Source organism: Triturus cristatus, chromosome 3_1 (assembly GCF_964204655.1).
Source record: "Triturus cristatus chromosome 3_1, aTriCri1.1, whole genome shotgun sequence".
NCBI lineage: Eukaryota > Metazoa > Chordata > Amphibia > Caudata > Salamandridae > Triturus > Triturus cristatus.
This window is the reverse complement of record NC_140583.1, coordinates 944,766,445-944,784,737: the sequence shown is the minus strand read 5'-3', so window position 1 is coordinate 944,784,737 and position 18,293 is coordinate 944,766,445. Positions and strand designations below refer to the sequence as shown.

The window sequence follows — 18,293 nt, the reverse complement described above, 5'->3', positions numbered from 1 at the left end:
AGGGGGAAGATTCCGTCTTGCCTGTACAGAAGTGTCTGTCTTCGGTATTTGGTTGGCTTGCTAGAGCCCAACTCAAGTGCAACGAAGACAAATCAGAGATCCTTCTGTATGGTAACTTCCCCTTGGACTTCAGACGCGAGATCTGGCCCCCGGATCTCCCTCTTCCTCCCTCTAATGGTAACTCCGTTAAAAATCTCGGAGTTTGGTTTGAGGATAATCTGTCGTTCTCAGCCCAGGTGAAGAAGGTATCGGGTGGCTGTTTTGGCCTTCTTAAGGTTCTTAGGGGTTTTCTTCCTCTTCTCCCTAGAACTGCCAAGGAAACGGTTGTTCGGGCACTGCTACTTTCCCGCCTGGACTACGCCAATGCCCTGTATGTGGGCTTACCTGGCTACTCCATGTACAGGCTGCAGGTGATCCAAAATGCAGCCGCGAGGCTCCTCCTTGGAATCGCCAGGAGCAGCAGCGTTCGCGCTTATTTCCGGGCCCTGCATTGGCTGCCCATGGCTGAAAGGGTTAAATTTAAAGCATTGGTCATTGCCCGTAAAGCCCTTCACAACCTGGGTCCCATCTACCTGCAGAGGCGGTTTTCATTCTATGTTCCGACCAGGGCTCTCCGCTCTTCAGCCCTTCTGCTGGCCAAGGTTCCTCGTTTCTCCCGGTCCAGGATCGGGGGCAGCTCGCTCGCGGTTAAAGCTGCCGCTGCCTGGAATGCTCTCCCTTTCCTCTTGCGCAACACTAAGGACCCACTCTGTTTCAAACGTCTCCTCAAAACTCATCTGTTTCCATAGCCTTCTACTTTAGTTCTCCTCATTTGGCTTCGCGCTGGGACACTCCTTGGAGTAACTATCGCGCGTTATAAATTTATCTAACATAACATAACATAACATTTCCACAGTTCTGTTCCATAAAACCTTGCTGAATGTAAGTAAAGAATTGGCAAATCTTTCCGGCTTTGGAGCATAGTTCTGTTGGATTGGTAATCCATAAACGACCAATTTTATTTCAGGTATAAACAGGTAAAACCTGACATTTCTGTAAATATATATGCACCCTGCTGATGTAGCAACAGTGGTAATGAGTTTTTCTATTAATTTTTGCTAGTCATAGAAGTGAATTACCAGATAAAGAATCTGGTCGAAACGATAGAGGCTTCCTATGAAAGCTATACAATTATAGGTTGGTAATAGTGAATTACAGGGACTTTTTTCACCAAAAGGTTGTGAGTGACACAAAGAGACAATGAGGAAGAAGCTTGAGTTTCCTATGATGTCACTAAGAACCTAGAGATGAAAAGCAATACTGCATTTCACGTTTTACACATCTATAATTTTATGGTATGTATGGCTCCCAAAATCCCCTGCCCCTGATTTCAACTGCAATGCAATGGCAGATGAATTATGTGGAAGTTATACATAAGGCCTCGGTTATGTATCCCTTTTCCAAAGCTTAAAATTTTTTACTTCCCATTCTTGACCAACCCCGACCACTTTCCTGCCTTTCTTCCCCCTCTATCAGCTGCGCTTCCTTCTTTCAGGTAAAGCAGAGGAGCAGTGGTGCGCCAACAGCCACTCAGCTTTTGACTGCTAGTGACTTCTAACCATTTCATCTTTAAAAATGAATTCCTTGACTTGTATTGATTGGATGTGTGTCGTTTTGGTCATATTTTGCTGAGATACATATTCCCTATTTTTCATTGTGTGATTCTGTGTGAGTGTGTTGCACAAATAATTTACACACTGCCTCTTTAGATAAGCCTGACCTCTGTGCCAAGCTACCAGAGGGTGAGCACAGGTTATCTTTTAGTGTGTATCCAGCATACCCTGACTAGAGTGATGGTTCCTGCCTGGCCTGGGTGCATACCTTAGCCAACCAGGAATCCCATTTCTAACATGTAGCATGTATCCTGAATGTTTTAAAAGTGATGAATTTTAAGTTGGGGTATACCTTGGAACCTATGACTCTGCATGATATTTCTCCCTATTTCAGTCAATTGAATTCAGAGAGGTTGGAGAACTGTCTATTAGCCGGATATGTCAAGTTATTTGGTTGCTTTTGCAGAAATAATGTGTATACCTTGCCGATCATACTTTTATGTTTAGTAGATGCAAGATATTACAAGTATCTAATTGGATTCTAATAATTATATAGCTCCGTTAAGATAGTCCTGGTTTTGTAAGTATTTGGAATATCGTATTTTGCCAGAAGAGTTTGAAATGATTGAAAAATATTACCTTCATATAGCTGACAGTTGTTTGTAGTTTGGTGTGTGCCCAGGTATGTTCCAGCGCTTCACTTGAAGGAGTTCAGGAAACATGGATTATGCCGTAATGAAATGTAACAATTATATCTACGAGTCTGTGGCATAGAAGATAGGGCTGTCCATATTGATTAGCATACCGACAGTGTCTTGAATCTTGTTTTTTTTTTTAAATAGGCTGGTTCAAAAAATCCCATGACGGATGTTAGCCCTTGGTTCAAATCCCAGAGAGCTTATGTTGTTCAAGAGAGGTCAAAGCAGGCCCAGTAATTACATTTCAAGCAGGGAGTGAATAGCCCCCTAAAATTAGAGGCTATTACATCGGTGTTAAAGCTCTTGGGTTTTTTATCCTGACAAATACATTGAGACCAAACTCTCTCTATTTTTCGAAAGAATACATTAAGAATACAGATAGAGAGAACACAAAACAAAAGCAGAAGCTTGGGGAAAAGTGTCCTCTAAATGACATTGCCAAAATCTTAAATCCGAATGGGAAGTCTGTTCCATTTTTTATACCATTGCTTGTAGAGTCAGATATTGTATTTTAGTTAAGTGAAAAGATCTATGATAAGTTGGGTGTAATTTGGACCCCCAGATATGCGGTGGTGGTAAAACAGAGCTAATCCTTAATGGTTTGTACACCATTGTATAAGTCCTGAGTTTTTATCAGGGTTAAGAGAGTATCCTAATTCTGCTCCAAATCTCCTTGCCTAATGTTCAATTGTCGTGCTATTGTAGAATCTGATATGAAAACATCATCAGCAAATCCTCCACCATTCTTGTGTTGCCATTCAGAATAACTTGGGGCACATTCTCTGCTGGGCTCATTTCTTGATTAATGCTTCTTACTAAAGAATAAACAATAGAGGTGAAAGAAGGCACCATGGCGGGTTACTCTCCTAATATGGAATTTTTCAAAGTCTGCACACATACAAACAACTTTGGCAGAGAGATCATTATGTGTAGAGTGAATTCTGAGAATTGTAGCTGGGTAGATTTGAAACCTTCCAACAAATACTACAAGAAAGATTAGGAGACCCTTTCAAATGTCTTTTTAGCATACTACAGCATCATCCTGCTGATGCCCACTGTTCTGATTCAACCTCAAAAATCGAAACAGCTAGATTTGTGTGCAGTATAGGGTCATATTGTGGGATAAATCCATGCTGTAAGGGGTCAACCCAATTAAACGATTGTGGGGCAAGCCCATTAGCAATGATTTCTGAATATATTTTTAAGTCTGCACTGATTAGCGAAACAGGGCAATACTACCCAAAGTTCAAGTGATCTTTATTTTTTTTGTAGACAAAATGTGATGTTGGTCTCTCTCCATTGTGGCAGCACTAGCTGATTGGTCTCTATGAAGTAGTTTAAATGTATAAATAAAGCATTTAGAATTGACTCAAACCTCTGGTAAAAATGTTATAAAAATTAAATCAAGGCCAGCCTTTTTTCTTGCAGAGAGCCCCTTGTTTGCCCTTTGTAGTTCCTCTACTGAAGAGGGCCTCTCTGAGCCTGATTACGAGATGGACTTTTTTGTCCGACCTGTGCATAAACCCCTTTTTATGCACATGCCAGAATTACAAGTTGAGTGTTATTCACAGCATCCAATAATTTTTGCATGTGCTAAAATTCTAAAACTTGTTCATTTTTGGCAGGTCGATCCTGCCAAAATTTAACAGGGGAAAACCATATGATAATTACCATATCATGTGGATTTTGGTAGGTTAAATACAAACATCTGTATCTTATTCCCCAGAAACTCAGAATAGGTGAATTTCTTTGCACACAATAAATAACAAACCCCTGGTATCGTCACTTATCAGGTCTGATAAATGGCACCTATTTTTGCAATCATGGAGTTTTTGATGTATTACCAGATTTCTGATTCTTTAGGTCATGGTGCTTCACTATAGAGCTGTTCATAGTAATTGGAGAAGGTAGTGATTATCAAAACTCTGTCCTCCACAATGTGGCCCTGAGAGTTGTGAAATTTCTTGATACTATTCTTGCTTAAACTTTCCTTGCATGTTAAGGCCAGAATCTTGCCCTTGTTTTCACTATTTTCCAAGTCTTTCAAGTAGGTCTGCAGACATTGACTTGCTGACTTAACCCATAATTGCTTTTTCATAACATTTTTGTTATGTTGAGTTTATCTCGGATAATATCAAACATTTATAATGTTAGTCATGATGCACAATAGAAAACATCGCTATGAAGCCCTCAATCATAAGTCCATTGAGTCGATGGTGGACTCGAATTCAGACACTCTCATTCAATGATAAACACGGTTGAATGAGCAGACGAAATATGCAGGATGGAGTTCATTCAAGGCCTGTGTGAATAAGCAATGCCACAACAGGAAGACATATATTCAAGAGTATAATTTATAGGGTGAAATTAATACCTAAACAGAGATTCTTGTTTATGTAGAAAGTGCCAAGAGTCTGTAATTCCTAAGGACTCCATCGTATATACGAGTGCATGTCTATAATTTCATTTGGGAAATAAAGTGTATGGATTAGGTAAGTTGATCTTTCAGTAGATTGTGACGTTAAAGTCCCCACAAAAAACAAGTGGTGAATTCCAATCAGCTAGTTCTAACAGTAGTTATTAAATACAGTCAGGTCATCAAAATTTGAGGCATATAATATACAGATAGTTAGTAACATTGATTCTTTATTAATTCAACCAATCAGCCACCTACTAGAGGGAACACATGTGAACTTCACTAGGTTCTACGTATTACTTTTTAGTTAATAGAGCCACCCCCATCTGTAACTGTCATGTGTTTGCTGTTTGCTAAGATTTGGTACCCCTGTTGTAATACTTTGAGGTCTCCTGGCCAGAGAGAAGTGCCTCCCATGAGCACACAATCTCAAGGGCCAATTGTATACATTTTCCTCTTACCATGCACATCTTATTATTGGTCCAGAGGCCATTTGGGCATGGATATGCCCTGGTTTCTTACCCACTCCATACCTTTGTGAATACAGAGATATCTCTTTCACACCACATCATATTGTGCTAGGTGAAAAGAAAGTGTCCACCACCAGAGTAATGTGTGAAAGGGCAGATTAGTAGTAATTTCAAGCACCTAAGAATGAGTAGAGCAAGAAATACTCTAAGAGAAGTATCATCAGTGATGTCATTTGAGATGTCATCAGTGATATCATCAGTGATGTCACTAACCATGTCATGAGTGATGTCATCACCAGTGCATTGCGGGTGCACGAGTTATAGTTAGCTCAACTAACTATAACAGGCAAATTTCTCTGATTTTATATGAGTCATATGTCCAACTAACTATAACGTCCCTGAAACCTATGGTTTTTTCAGTGAATTTCTAAGGTTTTTTAAATGCTAATTCCTAACTATAACGTCTGTAAAACGTATGGTTTTTTCAGTGAATTTCAAAGGTTTTTTAAATATTAATTTCATATTTTAATATTTATAAAACCTATATTTTTTCTATTTTTTTGTAATATTTTGCAACTCTATTATCCTTTTTTTTTAAAATTTGAAAAATTATGTAATTTTTTATAACTTCCCAAAAAAGTATGTATATATATATTTTTTTTCAAGCAGGTTTCCGTAAATCAACCAGCACGGTGGACCAAGTCTTTTGCTTTGTTCAGCTTCACTGGAGGGTGGTGACATTGGGCAAGGGCAGTCTCTACGCAGCTTTTGTTGATTTAAGAGCTGCCTTTGACCTTGTACCTCGCCACCGGTTGTGGGCAGTTCTGGAGAGACTAGGTCTCCCTAAAGAAACTTTGACACTGGTCATGCGATTGCATGAGTCCAACTAAGCTAGGATACAGTGGGGTGGGCCAGGTGAGGACACCCCTGAGTTCCCGGTTGAGCGTGGTGTGCGACAAGGTTGTACTATGGCACCCACGCTCTTTTCACTCTATATTAATGGGATAGTTGATCTCATGCTTTCTGTAAATACCGATGCTCCAAGGTTGGCTGGTGTTTCCATCCCTATACTAATGTTTGCAGACGATACGCTTATCGTATCTAGAACATCTAATAGTCTGCAAAAAGCCCTGTGCCTGTTTGATGACTTCTGCCTCGACCATGATTTGGAGGTCAACGTGGCAAAAACAAAATTTATGGCCTTCAACCCCCATACCAGCTTTCGAGGGAAAATAGTGTCTATGAATGGGCAACCTTTAGAGATGGTAACCAACTTTACGTACCTTGGTATGCAAATATCATGTAACAATAAATGGCGTAAGCACCTTGAAATGGCCTCCCTGCAATTTAAGCAACTAACTGGTGCCTTGAGTAGGGAATTTAACAAGTCATTCACAAAGCCAATAAGCCCGGTATTGCAAGTCTATGAAGCAAAGGCCCTAAGCTCTGTGCTCTACGGGGCGGAGCTTTGGGGCTTTGATCAGTTAGCTACTTTGACCAGTGTGGAGCATAAATTTTTCCGAAGCATAACTGGTCTTCCCCAGAGCACCCCTCTGATCCCACTTAGGTATGATCTGGGCAGGAGGTCTATTAAGGATATTGCAAGGCTCCGTCCGGTTTTATACTGGCGGAGGCTTTGGACTACTCCTGAGCTTTCCCATTATGCTAACGGCCTTATGGACATCATAAAAATCGATGTTTTCCATAAAATTGTGTGGCTGAAGAACTTACACGCGTCTTTAAAAGATATGGGTATGGAGGGGTTATGGTATGACCCGGCGACTGCCCAGTTTCCATCAAAAAGTTCTCTTAAAGTTGCATACTGGGAAAGAGTAGATTCCCAGGCATTGAATAGAGCCTCAGGGATGTCCGGTAGCTTTTTAGAGGCTAAAGACACCCCTAGCCTAGAATTATACTGGGATTTGGTCACCAATGTTGGCGATAGGAAACTTTATTTTCAGTTTAGAGCTGGCTCCTTGCCTCTTAGATTTTTGACAGGAGGGTGGGTTAGGAAATTGGAAGAACAGTGCCCTGCATGCGGGGCTAAAATAGAAACTACTCCCCACTTCTTATTTGCCTGTCCGGCATTTATTATCCCAAGGCGTGTTTGGCTTTCTCCCATGTGCAAGACCCTTGGTGCAAGGAGCTGCGCCGTGGCATTACGTATCCTGCGCACTAGCTCCTCAACAATAGTTTTTGTTGCCCTAGCTAAATATTTGGGTTGGGCATGGCCCTTGCGGAGAAAAGCAATTAAGCGTACCCTTGAAGGACCTCAATGAATTTAGCGTTTGGGTTTTCTTTGATTCTTGGATTTAGGGATTTTAAATGAGTCTTTTTTTATTACTTGTCAGTCCATCGATGTATTTAATGTATTTTTAAAAAGCATTTTAATGTATCTATTGAAATTCATGTTTTATGTATTATGTTTGTGTCTTTTATGATTGTTCTAAATCGAATAAAGACTGATGATGATATATATTTTTTTAGAAAACTAGACTCCCGTGCCAGTATTGTACCAAGCTCCATCACCACGCGAATCCTATTCGCGATATTGCGAAACTCGTTAAGGATGCGCATTTTGTATCCAACGGCTTCGTAGCACCGTGTCCTGCCTAACATCTTATACGTATAAGGTCGTGCCAGCTCCGAGTTTGGTATGCAACGGCTGTGCAGTACCAATATGTGCGTTACGTCATCTACATATAGGGTCGTGCCAGCTCGCGTTCCGTATGTGACGAGTGCACGCTGCCAGGCCCTGTGTTACGTCATAGACGTATGGTATCACGCCGGGTACTCCATTCCCACATTTATTTTTGTATATCTCAAAACTATATCTAAATAAGTTTAAAGTGTATATGAGAGCAAGCGATAATCTAAAATATTTTCCACATTTATATATTTCTAACTGTAATAAACTTATATTATGGTAATATTTTCTCTCAAAATCGAGTCGGGTGCGGCCTCCTTGCGCGCTCGGTGCGTGCTTGCCATGTGACCTTCAAAAAAAGCTTTTGATTGGTTCAGAACATTTCCCATTGGAACAGTTGGAGGACCCCACCCATTTTAGTCATTCTCTCTACACCGTTCGATGAGAGGCACCTCTTCTACTGACAAAGCTTTTTTGAAAACTTTTTTGCTGTGTACACATTTCTTATAGTACACACAACATGCAACGATCATCTTGATCAATAATCATGCTCTGTACAGTAGCCTTCCACGTGTGATACCCATGCATCTGAAATGTTACATCAAAAAAAAAATGTGTGTTACACGATGCCCGTGGGGTGTGTGTGCATGCATTATTGTGCTGCCTTTTGGCCTGGGTATTGGTGGCTCGAAGGGGTATCTTCAGCCACAGTCAGAGTGCACATCCTGGATCACATGTGACAAACAGTAAAGAGTAATGTGTAGATTTGTGTTGCAGTATGCTCTGTTGTCAGGCTTTACTAGTATAGTAGTGTGTCATATGTGAGACTTTCAGATTCACGTTTGACATGCATTGCTTAACTGTAATGAGCCTTATCACTGTGTATGACGTAGCCTGACTGCTGATCCTCCCTCCATCCGAGCACATTCCCATGTGTGCGCTTCGTGATAGCAACAACTTCAATAATACCGCAGACCATTGTCTGCGCATATCCAAAAGCTTGACAACAACATGTGATGTTGTCCATTCAATGTTTTCGGACAGCATCTCATTAGCGATAGTTGCCACCCTCCCGGTACATGCTACATTAATGGAAATTGCAGATTGTGCGACGTCAAAACTGCAACAGGGACACACAGGCAGGAACTAAACAACTCCCAGGTCCCCGGAATAATTATTCACACCCCTACGCTGGCCTGGCGTACGCAAGCCCAGCCCACTTTGCGTACGTATAAATAGGATAACGATGATGCCACATGTCCCAGTTCTTCCACACTGCTTCAGGTGATATGGCCGCATCCACCACGCATATCACAATGCCCAATAAAAAAAAGGGATCCATGAGGTGTACATCATCCTGGCAATCAAAACTCCATCTGAATTGTGAACCCTGCAGGATGTCGTGTTTGGACACAAACTAATGACAGCAGGAGAGCAGTGGGGCCTGCGTGCACAGGGGCTGCAATTGAGTGCGGTGCGGCGGAAGGGATGGGGTGCATCAGCCTCAGTGCACAGGTGCAAACAAGCGATGTTGCCGTGCGTAATGATGTGATCTCTGACCTCATTCAGTCACATCTCTCTCTCATTTTAAGGACCTGCTGGACTGTACTGTAGGCCTGAGCCAGCGGGCAGCGCTGCCCTACAGACACGTGGAGTTGGCTTTTGGGGCACTGTAGTGAGCTGATTACTAAGTGTACATGCACACAGACTTGCCCAACTGCATTGCACATGCACATTAGCCTTCTAGCATGCGCTCTGTTCCTTTGTATGTGAACGTTAGCATAATATATTATTATTTACCCTTGTGTATTCTCGTGCACTCCAACTCCTCTTTGAACCACGATTACCTCTAACAGTTGGTAGATCGTACTTCAAGAAGGAAGGATGCACTCAACTGGTGTTCTCTCTTAAGCTTGAAATAAACCTTCATTTACCTTAAGACGTTTCCACCATTATATTATTTCTCCCTTTTCAGACACTGAGTTAGTGGCACCATAATCGGTGGAGTGGATGCTCAGCCCGTGATGAGGCCCTGGGCATTCTTACGCCTTCCATCGTGGTATCAAGACACTGTCCCCGACCGGAGACCTGCTGTGCCACCCTAAGAGCGGCACCCCGGAGTTGGAGCTCGCACCAGCACGTCGTTGGACACACCGGCTGTGGCAGGTGAGCAGTGAAACCTCGGTGCGCAGGAGCTGCAATTGAGCACACTGCGGGGTAAGGGGCTGAGGTGCAGCAGCCTGGGTGCAGAGGTGCAACAAGCGATGTTGCTGTAGATAATAATATAATCTCTGGCCTCATTCATATCTCTGTTTCCTTTGAAAGACTTGCTGGTCAGCACTCTTCCTCGTGGACCCCAGCATCCCCGACACACGGGTGACGGGAGTTAAACAGTGAGGGCTGGGTGCAGTAGACCGACGCTCTGTCTCCTCCTCCCTCTGTTCTTTTGACTCTCCCTCCCCTTCTCCCTTCCATCCACTCGCTCTCTGTCCCATTCTCACTTTCTTCCTTTCATTCTGACTACCTTTCTTTTTAGGTGTCGCCTATGCAGTGCACTTGCACTATATAGGAGACCTTTACTCGTCGGGCAGCTCTTTTTACAAAGCACATACTCGTGCTAGTGGCGGCATACGGCTTGTGGGAGTGCGCAGCCACGCGCCACAAGCACGAGTATGTGCTTTGAAAAAAAGCAGGATGCGCGATTACGCACCCGCTCATCGCCAGCGCACTCACTCAAGTGCCTCTGAGCACCACTCGCATGCTTTTTAAAATTTTCTTTTAGCGCGAGCGCACACAACTCCCAGGCTTCTTATTTCATTGTATTTATTTTTACGTTTTTAGAGCACCTAAGTGGCACCTTACGAGAACTTCAGGCCGCGTGCTGGTATTGCCTCTTTTCTGATGCCAGCTCATGAGCGCTGCTTAAGGCTGCCTCTGGTCTCATGCGGTGAGCCAATGGTGGTGAGTTTTAGGGATTGGAACCTCATATTGTGAGCAGGAGCCTGTGTCACTGGGCAGGGTGCCTTGGGTCAAAGGGCAAGGAGCCTTTAGTCTCGTGCAGAGGGCGCTTGCTTGAAACATACAGTGCGCAGGGCTTTAAGTGGGCCTGGTCCCTCCTGGTCGTAGACCTGCCAGCAATTAACAAGCATTTGCAATGCAATAGGTCTCGCATTTACGCGAGTTTGAGCTATTGACAATGCAAATAACAATGCCTTTTATTTTTGTTTACGTTTTTAAAACATCAATAAAAGGCATTGTCATTTACAATGCCAATAGCTTAAACTCGCGTTAATGGGAGACCTATTGCATTGCAAATGCTTGTTCTCTTGGACATGGCACACATACTTATGTTTCTTTTTTCTCTTGCAAGTTTTGTACGCTGCTTCCGGAGGAGTCCCACCCACCTCTTTCATGTTTTACTGTTGTTCGAATAAAGTTAGGTTTCCATTTATTTGTGTTGTTTTAATCAAAGTTATTTTTTTGCCAATAAATTAGTGAGTGTATGGGTCTTCTTTTTCTGACAACACTTGTCTGTAGTTTATTTTGAAAATCATCTGTTGATAGAAGGTTATGGGGGAAATTGTTTTAATTTTACGGTGCACCTACCAAATATAAACCAACAGACTATTACATAAATGAAGCCTGGGTAATTCTACAACGGCAAGGGTTCTATGAGTGTATCACTTTAAACACCATGAGTACTGCCCGTGTGATTTCAGAACCAATAAGGCACTGCCTAGAGCCACCGAGGCTTCAAGGACTGGCGAGGCCCACCCTGCATATTTAAGTAAAGCCCCAGAGGTTGCCGATCACCTGTCTTGAGTTGGCCTAGAAGCCCCCCGAACAATTTGTAAACAATACCCGGGGGGATGTCGATCCCCTAGTCTGCGAAACGTCTCTGTGCCCTCCCATGCTTAATTTACATGTGAGATTAAAATCCCCAGTGCTGCAGAGACCCCGCAATATAATAATAGGATTGGCCCCGGCAATATAATAATAGGATTGGCCCCGGAATATTACCCACCAGTAGGCACATTTAAATGAACGGGTGAGACCCTGCTTAATTTTTTCTCTCCATTTTTACCATCCGGATCCGCTTTATTGAAGCGATACAAGGTTTTCCTCCTCTCGCTTCAACGAGGAAAATAAGAATTTACTATCACAGGGTGGAAGCAATGTTCCCGCCCTGTAATAGCAAACATAAATGTCCCGCAGATGCACACCCCGGGACATTGTATTACCTGCGCCTGGGAGATTGCGCTCCGTAGGGCCATGATGCATTGGTTAATACATAACTACAAAATTAGTATAAACACATACTAACACTACTTGCACACGTGTAGTACAGCAACCAGAGTGTAGTAAAGAGGCAGAGGAAGACCAAAATCAAAAAATATAAATCCTACTAGAGGTAGGATCACATAGTTCGATCAGCCGACGACCCTGGGATGAGTAGAAACAGCTTCACCAAGAAAACGGGTCTTCAGCAGAACGCAAGCAAGCTCAAAATCTTGGTGAGTGCTGCCTTCTTTTTACGTTCTCCGGCTCATCGCCAAATTTATGTAGTGAAGAGGAAGACAGCAGTGGATCTGATAGGTAGAATTATTGCAGGAAAAGAAGACAGCTTAAACAGCCACCAACAGGACCAGACAGCAAGGCAACCATCTTCTCCAGCACCGTGCACAAACTCCCCAAGATTCCTCTCATGACAGCCCTACATTCTAACATTACATACTTACATTTTAGTAGCATTACATACTAACATTCTACTATGACTTACATTGGAATACAACGCAGAGCACATGACTTTACAGCAATGAGCTCATGGTTTCATCCATGAGTCTTGAGACCGGTAGGGGTGAGTAGTTAGCTTCCCACTCCCTGTATTGTATAAACGCAAACTAACACTACTTCCACAGGTATGCTACAGCGCCCATAGAACATCACTTTACAGCAATGAGCTCACGGTTTAATCCCCGAGTCTTCACACCGGTAGGCATGAGTACTATGCTTCCCACTTCTGGTATAGTATAAATGCATGGTAGAGGTCAGTAGTTCGCTTCCCACTCCCTGTATGGTATAAATGCCTACTAACACTACTTCCACAGGTATGCTACAAACACCAGAGCACATCACTTTACAGCAATGACCTAACGGTTTAGGCTCTCGGTTTCATACCCGAGTGTAGCAGCATCTCATCTCAGCACCATGTCACTCTGAGCAACACCGCACTTTCAGTCCGGTAGGAGTGACTACTTCGCTTCGCACATACCCACAGAGGTTACAGTGCTCCTATCCTCCTGTTTCCTACTCTTTTCGCCCTTTTTCCACCTTACTCGTTTCAACGGAATCACAAAATGGCTGCCAATACTTCCTAGTTGCAACTGCTTGCAGCCAATAAGCAGCAAGCTCGTGCTCATAACGCCTCAGCCAATCAGATGGCAGAATTCGCAAATATCGATATCTGTAAATTTTTATATTTCTCCAAAACTACTGAACGGATTTACACCAAATAAACAAATGCGTGCTTTCTAGACCAAGACCCTTCTCCCTGCCAAATGTGGGGTAATTCCGTTAACCCGTTCGACCTGTAGCCTTGTCTAAAGCTTCCTAACATGGAAAAAAACATGTTTTGGAACCCCCTTTTTTCTCGGCCCCCCATTGACGAATCCCCCCCAAACTTTAAACATAGGAGCTGATATGAACAACGAATTGGTTTGGAAAATTTCATGAAGATTCATCAAACGACGCCAAAATTATAAGCAAAAATAAAATGCTCTTCCTATGGAAATTTGGTTCTAACTATAACCGCCAGAAGGTAATATATATATCCTAATAAATTCCTGCATTTGTGCATCTGCTAAATTGTAATGGCAGAATATTTCAACCATAGTGGCAACAAACAAAGAACGGGATTGCTTAGACAACTGAGTTCCATTGTTGTCTGAAAGTCCACTCCTAGACCATTTCTCCGTCAGATCCTCTGCCTGATGAGGGAGGGTGCAAAAATAAGCATGGAATTTGTTGATGACTTTTATGCAGACAGATTCCTGCAGGAAGACCTACTCTCTGACAGGCTGAAGCATGAGGATTAGTTGTTTAAGTTGCTATCGGCGTTCTATTCTCTGATGGCAAAAATCTGACCTGATGAAAATTTCAGACAAGACTCTCTGGGGCCTATTAGGATGACGGGCGGATCAACACCGCCGGCCCGGCACAGGTGATCCGCCCGCCATCCTTCCGTGACTGACCCCCCGCCACGTTAGGATGGCTGGGGGGTAAGCGGCGGCCGAGAATACCGTCCACCGCTTTTCCGTCGGTAGACTCGTTGACTGGGCGGAAAACTGCCACAATATGGTGGCGGTGTCTATAAGACACCGCCAACCATATCAGGATGCCAGCGGAGAGCAGCCTTTCCATGGCAGCATTGCCGCCATGGAACGGCATGTGGTTCTTGCTGTTGGGGGCCCGTAGCGGGCCCCCAGGATGTTGAAGGGGGTGGGGTGCACATGGGGGGTACCTATGGTACCCTCCTGCATTTGCATGCTCAAGGTTGCAGGCACCATGCGGTGCCTGTCACGTTGTGCATGCAACTGCACTACATGCAATTTTTACATTGTGGCGGGTAATGCTTACAGCACCGCCCGCCGCAATGACAAAAATGCATGATGCGCCTGCCAGTGGGGCGAGCATATCCTAATTTTAATGGCGGGACCGCCGCACCTATGGCGGGCAGTCCCTTTTGCCATTGCGGTGGCGGGCAATCGTAATAGAGCCTCTTTCTGGAAATAAAAATGTATCTGGCATATTGTTTTTTGGCTATGGTTTTATAAAAGAAAAATAATTTGTCAGCTGACTCTGACAGTCAATGTCCCATTATTGGAGATCAGGAAAGGTCCTATAAAAGAGTTGCATAAGAAATCCTCTGGGGTCATTGCGCTCTGCTCTCTCCACAGTACCAAGGATGCGCAGATTGTTCTGCCTCCTACAAATCTCTATGTCTTTTTTTATCCATGAACGATTGAGTTTGTTTTTGTTGTATATCCACCTGTTTTATAATTGTGGCAATAGTTTCTTCACTTTTGTCAGATCTGTCTTCTAGTTTGACTAAGCGCTCCCCAAACACCATCATCTGTTTTGGGAGCTTCCATACCACAACTTGAGTCTTTAACCTCTTCTATGCCCATGACGAGATAGTCTTGTCATGGAGCGCGGTTGCGCTGTGCCCATGACGAGACTATCTCGTCATGGACCCCGCCCGCTAATACAATGCCCGGCACAGGAGGGGGAAAGGGCGGGGCACTGAAGGGGTTAAATTGGTAATGCAAAGCCCTGAAACATCCATCTTGTACTCTTCATGTTGTAGTTTTTAGATTGAGTTTAGGGATGGTTGAGCTGTAGAACTGTGGGTCTGACTAGTTGGGAGTTGATGCACTGCTTGTTGCTTCAGAGAGTATCTGTAGAATGAGATTGGAGATCATATGGCCTGAATGTTTGTGTCAAGTGATGAGCTGTGCTGTCCCACAGTACATAGTTGTACTCCTCACCCTCCACTTTCTCATCTGTGCATTACCACAAATTATTATTTTTGCTCTTGTGAGTAATTTTGGCCATTCCTTGGCCTATCTCTCCTCATCCCTCTGGCATAATCACGGCTTTATATTTATTTTTGTTTAATTCAATGGAATTCGGGATTGCCTCTGTTAGCTCCAGTTCTGAGTTGACCTCTGAGCCCAAGTTAGGCACCTCCGACAGAGAAAAAGCCTTGTGTGTCTTGTTTTTCCTGTACTATTAGTCCTGAGCACAACACTCCAATAATAATCAAATACAACAAATTAAATTCTTCTTAATTTCAGTTCGATTTATTCTTTTGATCCTCGTTCATCAGAAGTCCCCTTTAGCCAACACGTGTTTCGTCAGATCGATGCTTTAACATCACTGCCTTCATCAGGGCTCATCGATTATTAACACCAATATTGCGTCAGGAAGTCATGAGTATTATAGTAACCTCTATATCTCCAGTAAGCATCTCTACTCAGACAACTGCTCGTAAGTTGCTCTGTCAACCTGTATGTGGGAGAGTGCTCCTTCTTACATCCATCCCTTCTGTGCCCACATTTCAGCTCTAAGAAACATACACATCAGTATTTGATCAGCTGTAAATACAGACCGCATCACAGTTTTGGGATGTCTGCCGTTCTAAGAGGAGCAGCATTGCAAGTCTTAGTTTTAATATTGTCAGTTAGGGACAGAAGCTCCAGAACAGATAAGACTCAGAATTAGTAAATCCTGTGCAAGTATGGGGGCTGAAACTCTGATTTGTGAGAGTAACCTCAAGTAAAGGGGTCATTATCAGTGTATAGGAGTCCTCAGCATTATTTCAATCAACACAATCATTACTATAATAGCTAGGCATATCAAAAGCAACATTATTGAAGCTGTTTAATTTATCAGTTTGTTTTACCTGCAAGTCGGAGAACTCTAGTGGATGTGCTTTAGGTTGACGGTCAAATCACTGAGCAAGAGGAACCATCATTTCTACCACTGAGTTTCTGAGCCTTCTTATCACCTGTAAAATCCAGCAGGCATTCCACCACTGGGGAACTTTCATTCTTTGTGCTTCAAATTAAGACTATTTCACTGAATTCAAGATACTGGGAGTATTTGCAATGCATGCAATATTCACCACTTTCGGTTTTAGCTGTTTCAGAGTTTGATTGGGGATAAGCCTTCAAGGGTTTTCACCTTACATTGTGAATGGCAGCCTGCCCCTGCCTGTTTTGACTCTGCCACACTTGATCTGATTGGATTTGGGCTGAAAGGAGAGTGAGGGAGAGTTGGAGATCCAACCATGGTGATGAATAATTACCATAATGATGGAAAATGCCAGAGGGGAAAGAGGAGAAGAGCCACAAGGAGGCTGAAGCACAGCACTCTCACCTGGAGCATTACTGAGTCCAGGAACCAAGAGACACCACCAGAAAGAAATGTGATCCACCGTTGACGCCACTGCTTTGGGAAAGTTCGGCCCACCATGCCATGAATCAAGCAGGACTGCAGAAATTTGAAATGATATGCTGTGGGAGAAACAAGACCTTCAGGAAGCAGCCAGCACCCAAAGCTTCTAACCAATGGAGCACTCTGTGCCAAGGATCAGGACCAGCTAGAAGGTTAGCATTCATAAGATTCGGGCATTCGTCAGGACGGCATGATGAGTTCAGGTACTGCATCTCTCCCTCTCCGGTTGCCACACTAGAATTCCATGCACCATATTGTCTCTCTGTCTATTTTGTGCTACATATAAAATACATTCATAAAATTACAGTAGGCGCAGTAACATTAGTGTTACCTCACCTCCTGGAATTATGCAGGCCACACCTAATGAAAGTATTAATATCAAGATGAAGTCAGTAAATAGTAAAGCTTTATGTGACATTTAGAGTTCAGAAGCATTCTGGTTTGAGTTGGATGTAAACATATGCCAGAATTGTTAATTTTGATGACATGAACATAATTTCTTCTAGTATTAACTATGCCATTACATCACCATCAATGAACTGTGTTTGGTTTTGGGAAAGTGGTGCCTTTAAACAGCACATTGTCTATTTAAAATGAAAGGCAAGCAAATAAACATTTGCCCTCAGATCCCTGTAACACAATATCGACTCCCCTTATGCAAGCTACCCAAAGTAGATGTTTTCCTTCTCTTACCCATTATTTGGAGTTTTTTTGCCAGAATGGCAGACAAAGCTATCCTGCTGGCCCAATGTAAACTCTTTATCTCCCTGTTTGAACTATCACAATCTATACCCCAAAGGCAATTATTATTGAAATTGTATCAATTGTAAAAGGTTTGGTAAAGATGCAGTCTCACAAGAAAGCTTGGTGAATTATTACTGTAATCTGAGTTTTAAGAAATTAAGAGCCATATGTATGAAACATTTTTGCCGTTGCAAACAGCCTGATCTGCAAAACAGTGTCTTTTGCGATGGCAAAAATGCTTTTCCTGATGCACAAACACCCAAACCTAGAGGTCTATTAGGATGTAGGGCGGAAAAACACCCCGACCGCCATGGAAGCGGAAAACAATCGCCCGCCGGCCCCCTGGGAAAACCGGCGGCCAAATTAGCATTAACCGCCCCAAAAATCAGACCGCGGCAGTACGAGGCCCAGAATAACTGCCTGTAGCGGGCGTAGATGGCCAAAATCCGTCCGCGGTGGTCGGAATCGCAGCGGAAAAACAACAACCCGCTGCAAGTATAGCGGAGACACCACCCCGGAAATTAGTATATCCCCGACGGTCCTGCGGTACGTACCGCCGTCTCCGACCGCCACAGTCGCACAATGGGATGAATGGGAGAGCCAGCGGAAGAGCTGAATCACAGTCACCGCGGCAGACGAACCGTCAAAAATATGGCGGACAAAGCCAAAACCCCACAAGAAGGCCAAAAAGTGCACACAGACATGCCT

At 43.3% G+C, this 18,293-nt stretch overlaps 1 long non-coding RNA gene across 1 annotated transcript in view; it reads left to right on the top strand.

The window, feature by feature from the left end:
• LOC146861300 (uncharacterized) overlaps positions 1 to 18,293 on the top strand; it is a 118,967-nt gene that overhangs the window by 32,908 nt on the left and 67,766 nt on the right. Inside the window, exon 2 of the long non-coding RNA XR_014979241.1 lies at positions 9,799 to 9,989. This is a non-coding gene — a long non-coding RNA (uncharacterized LOC146861300). The remainder of the gene's footprint in view (positions 1 to 9,798; positions 9,990 to 18,293) is intronic.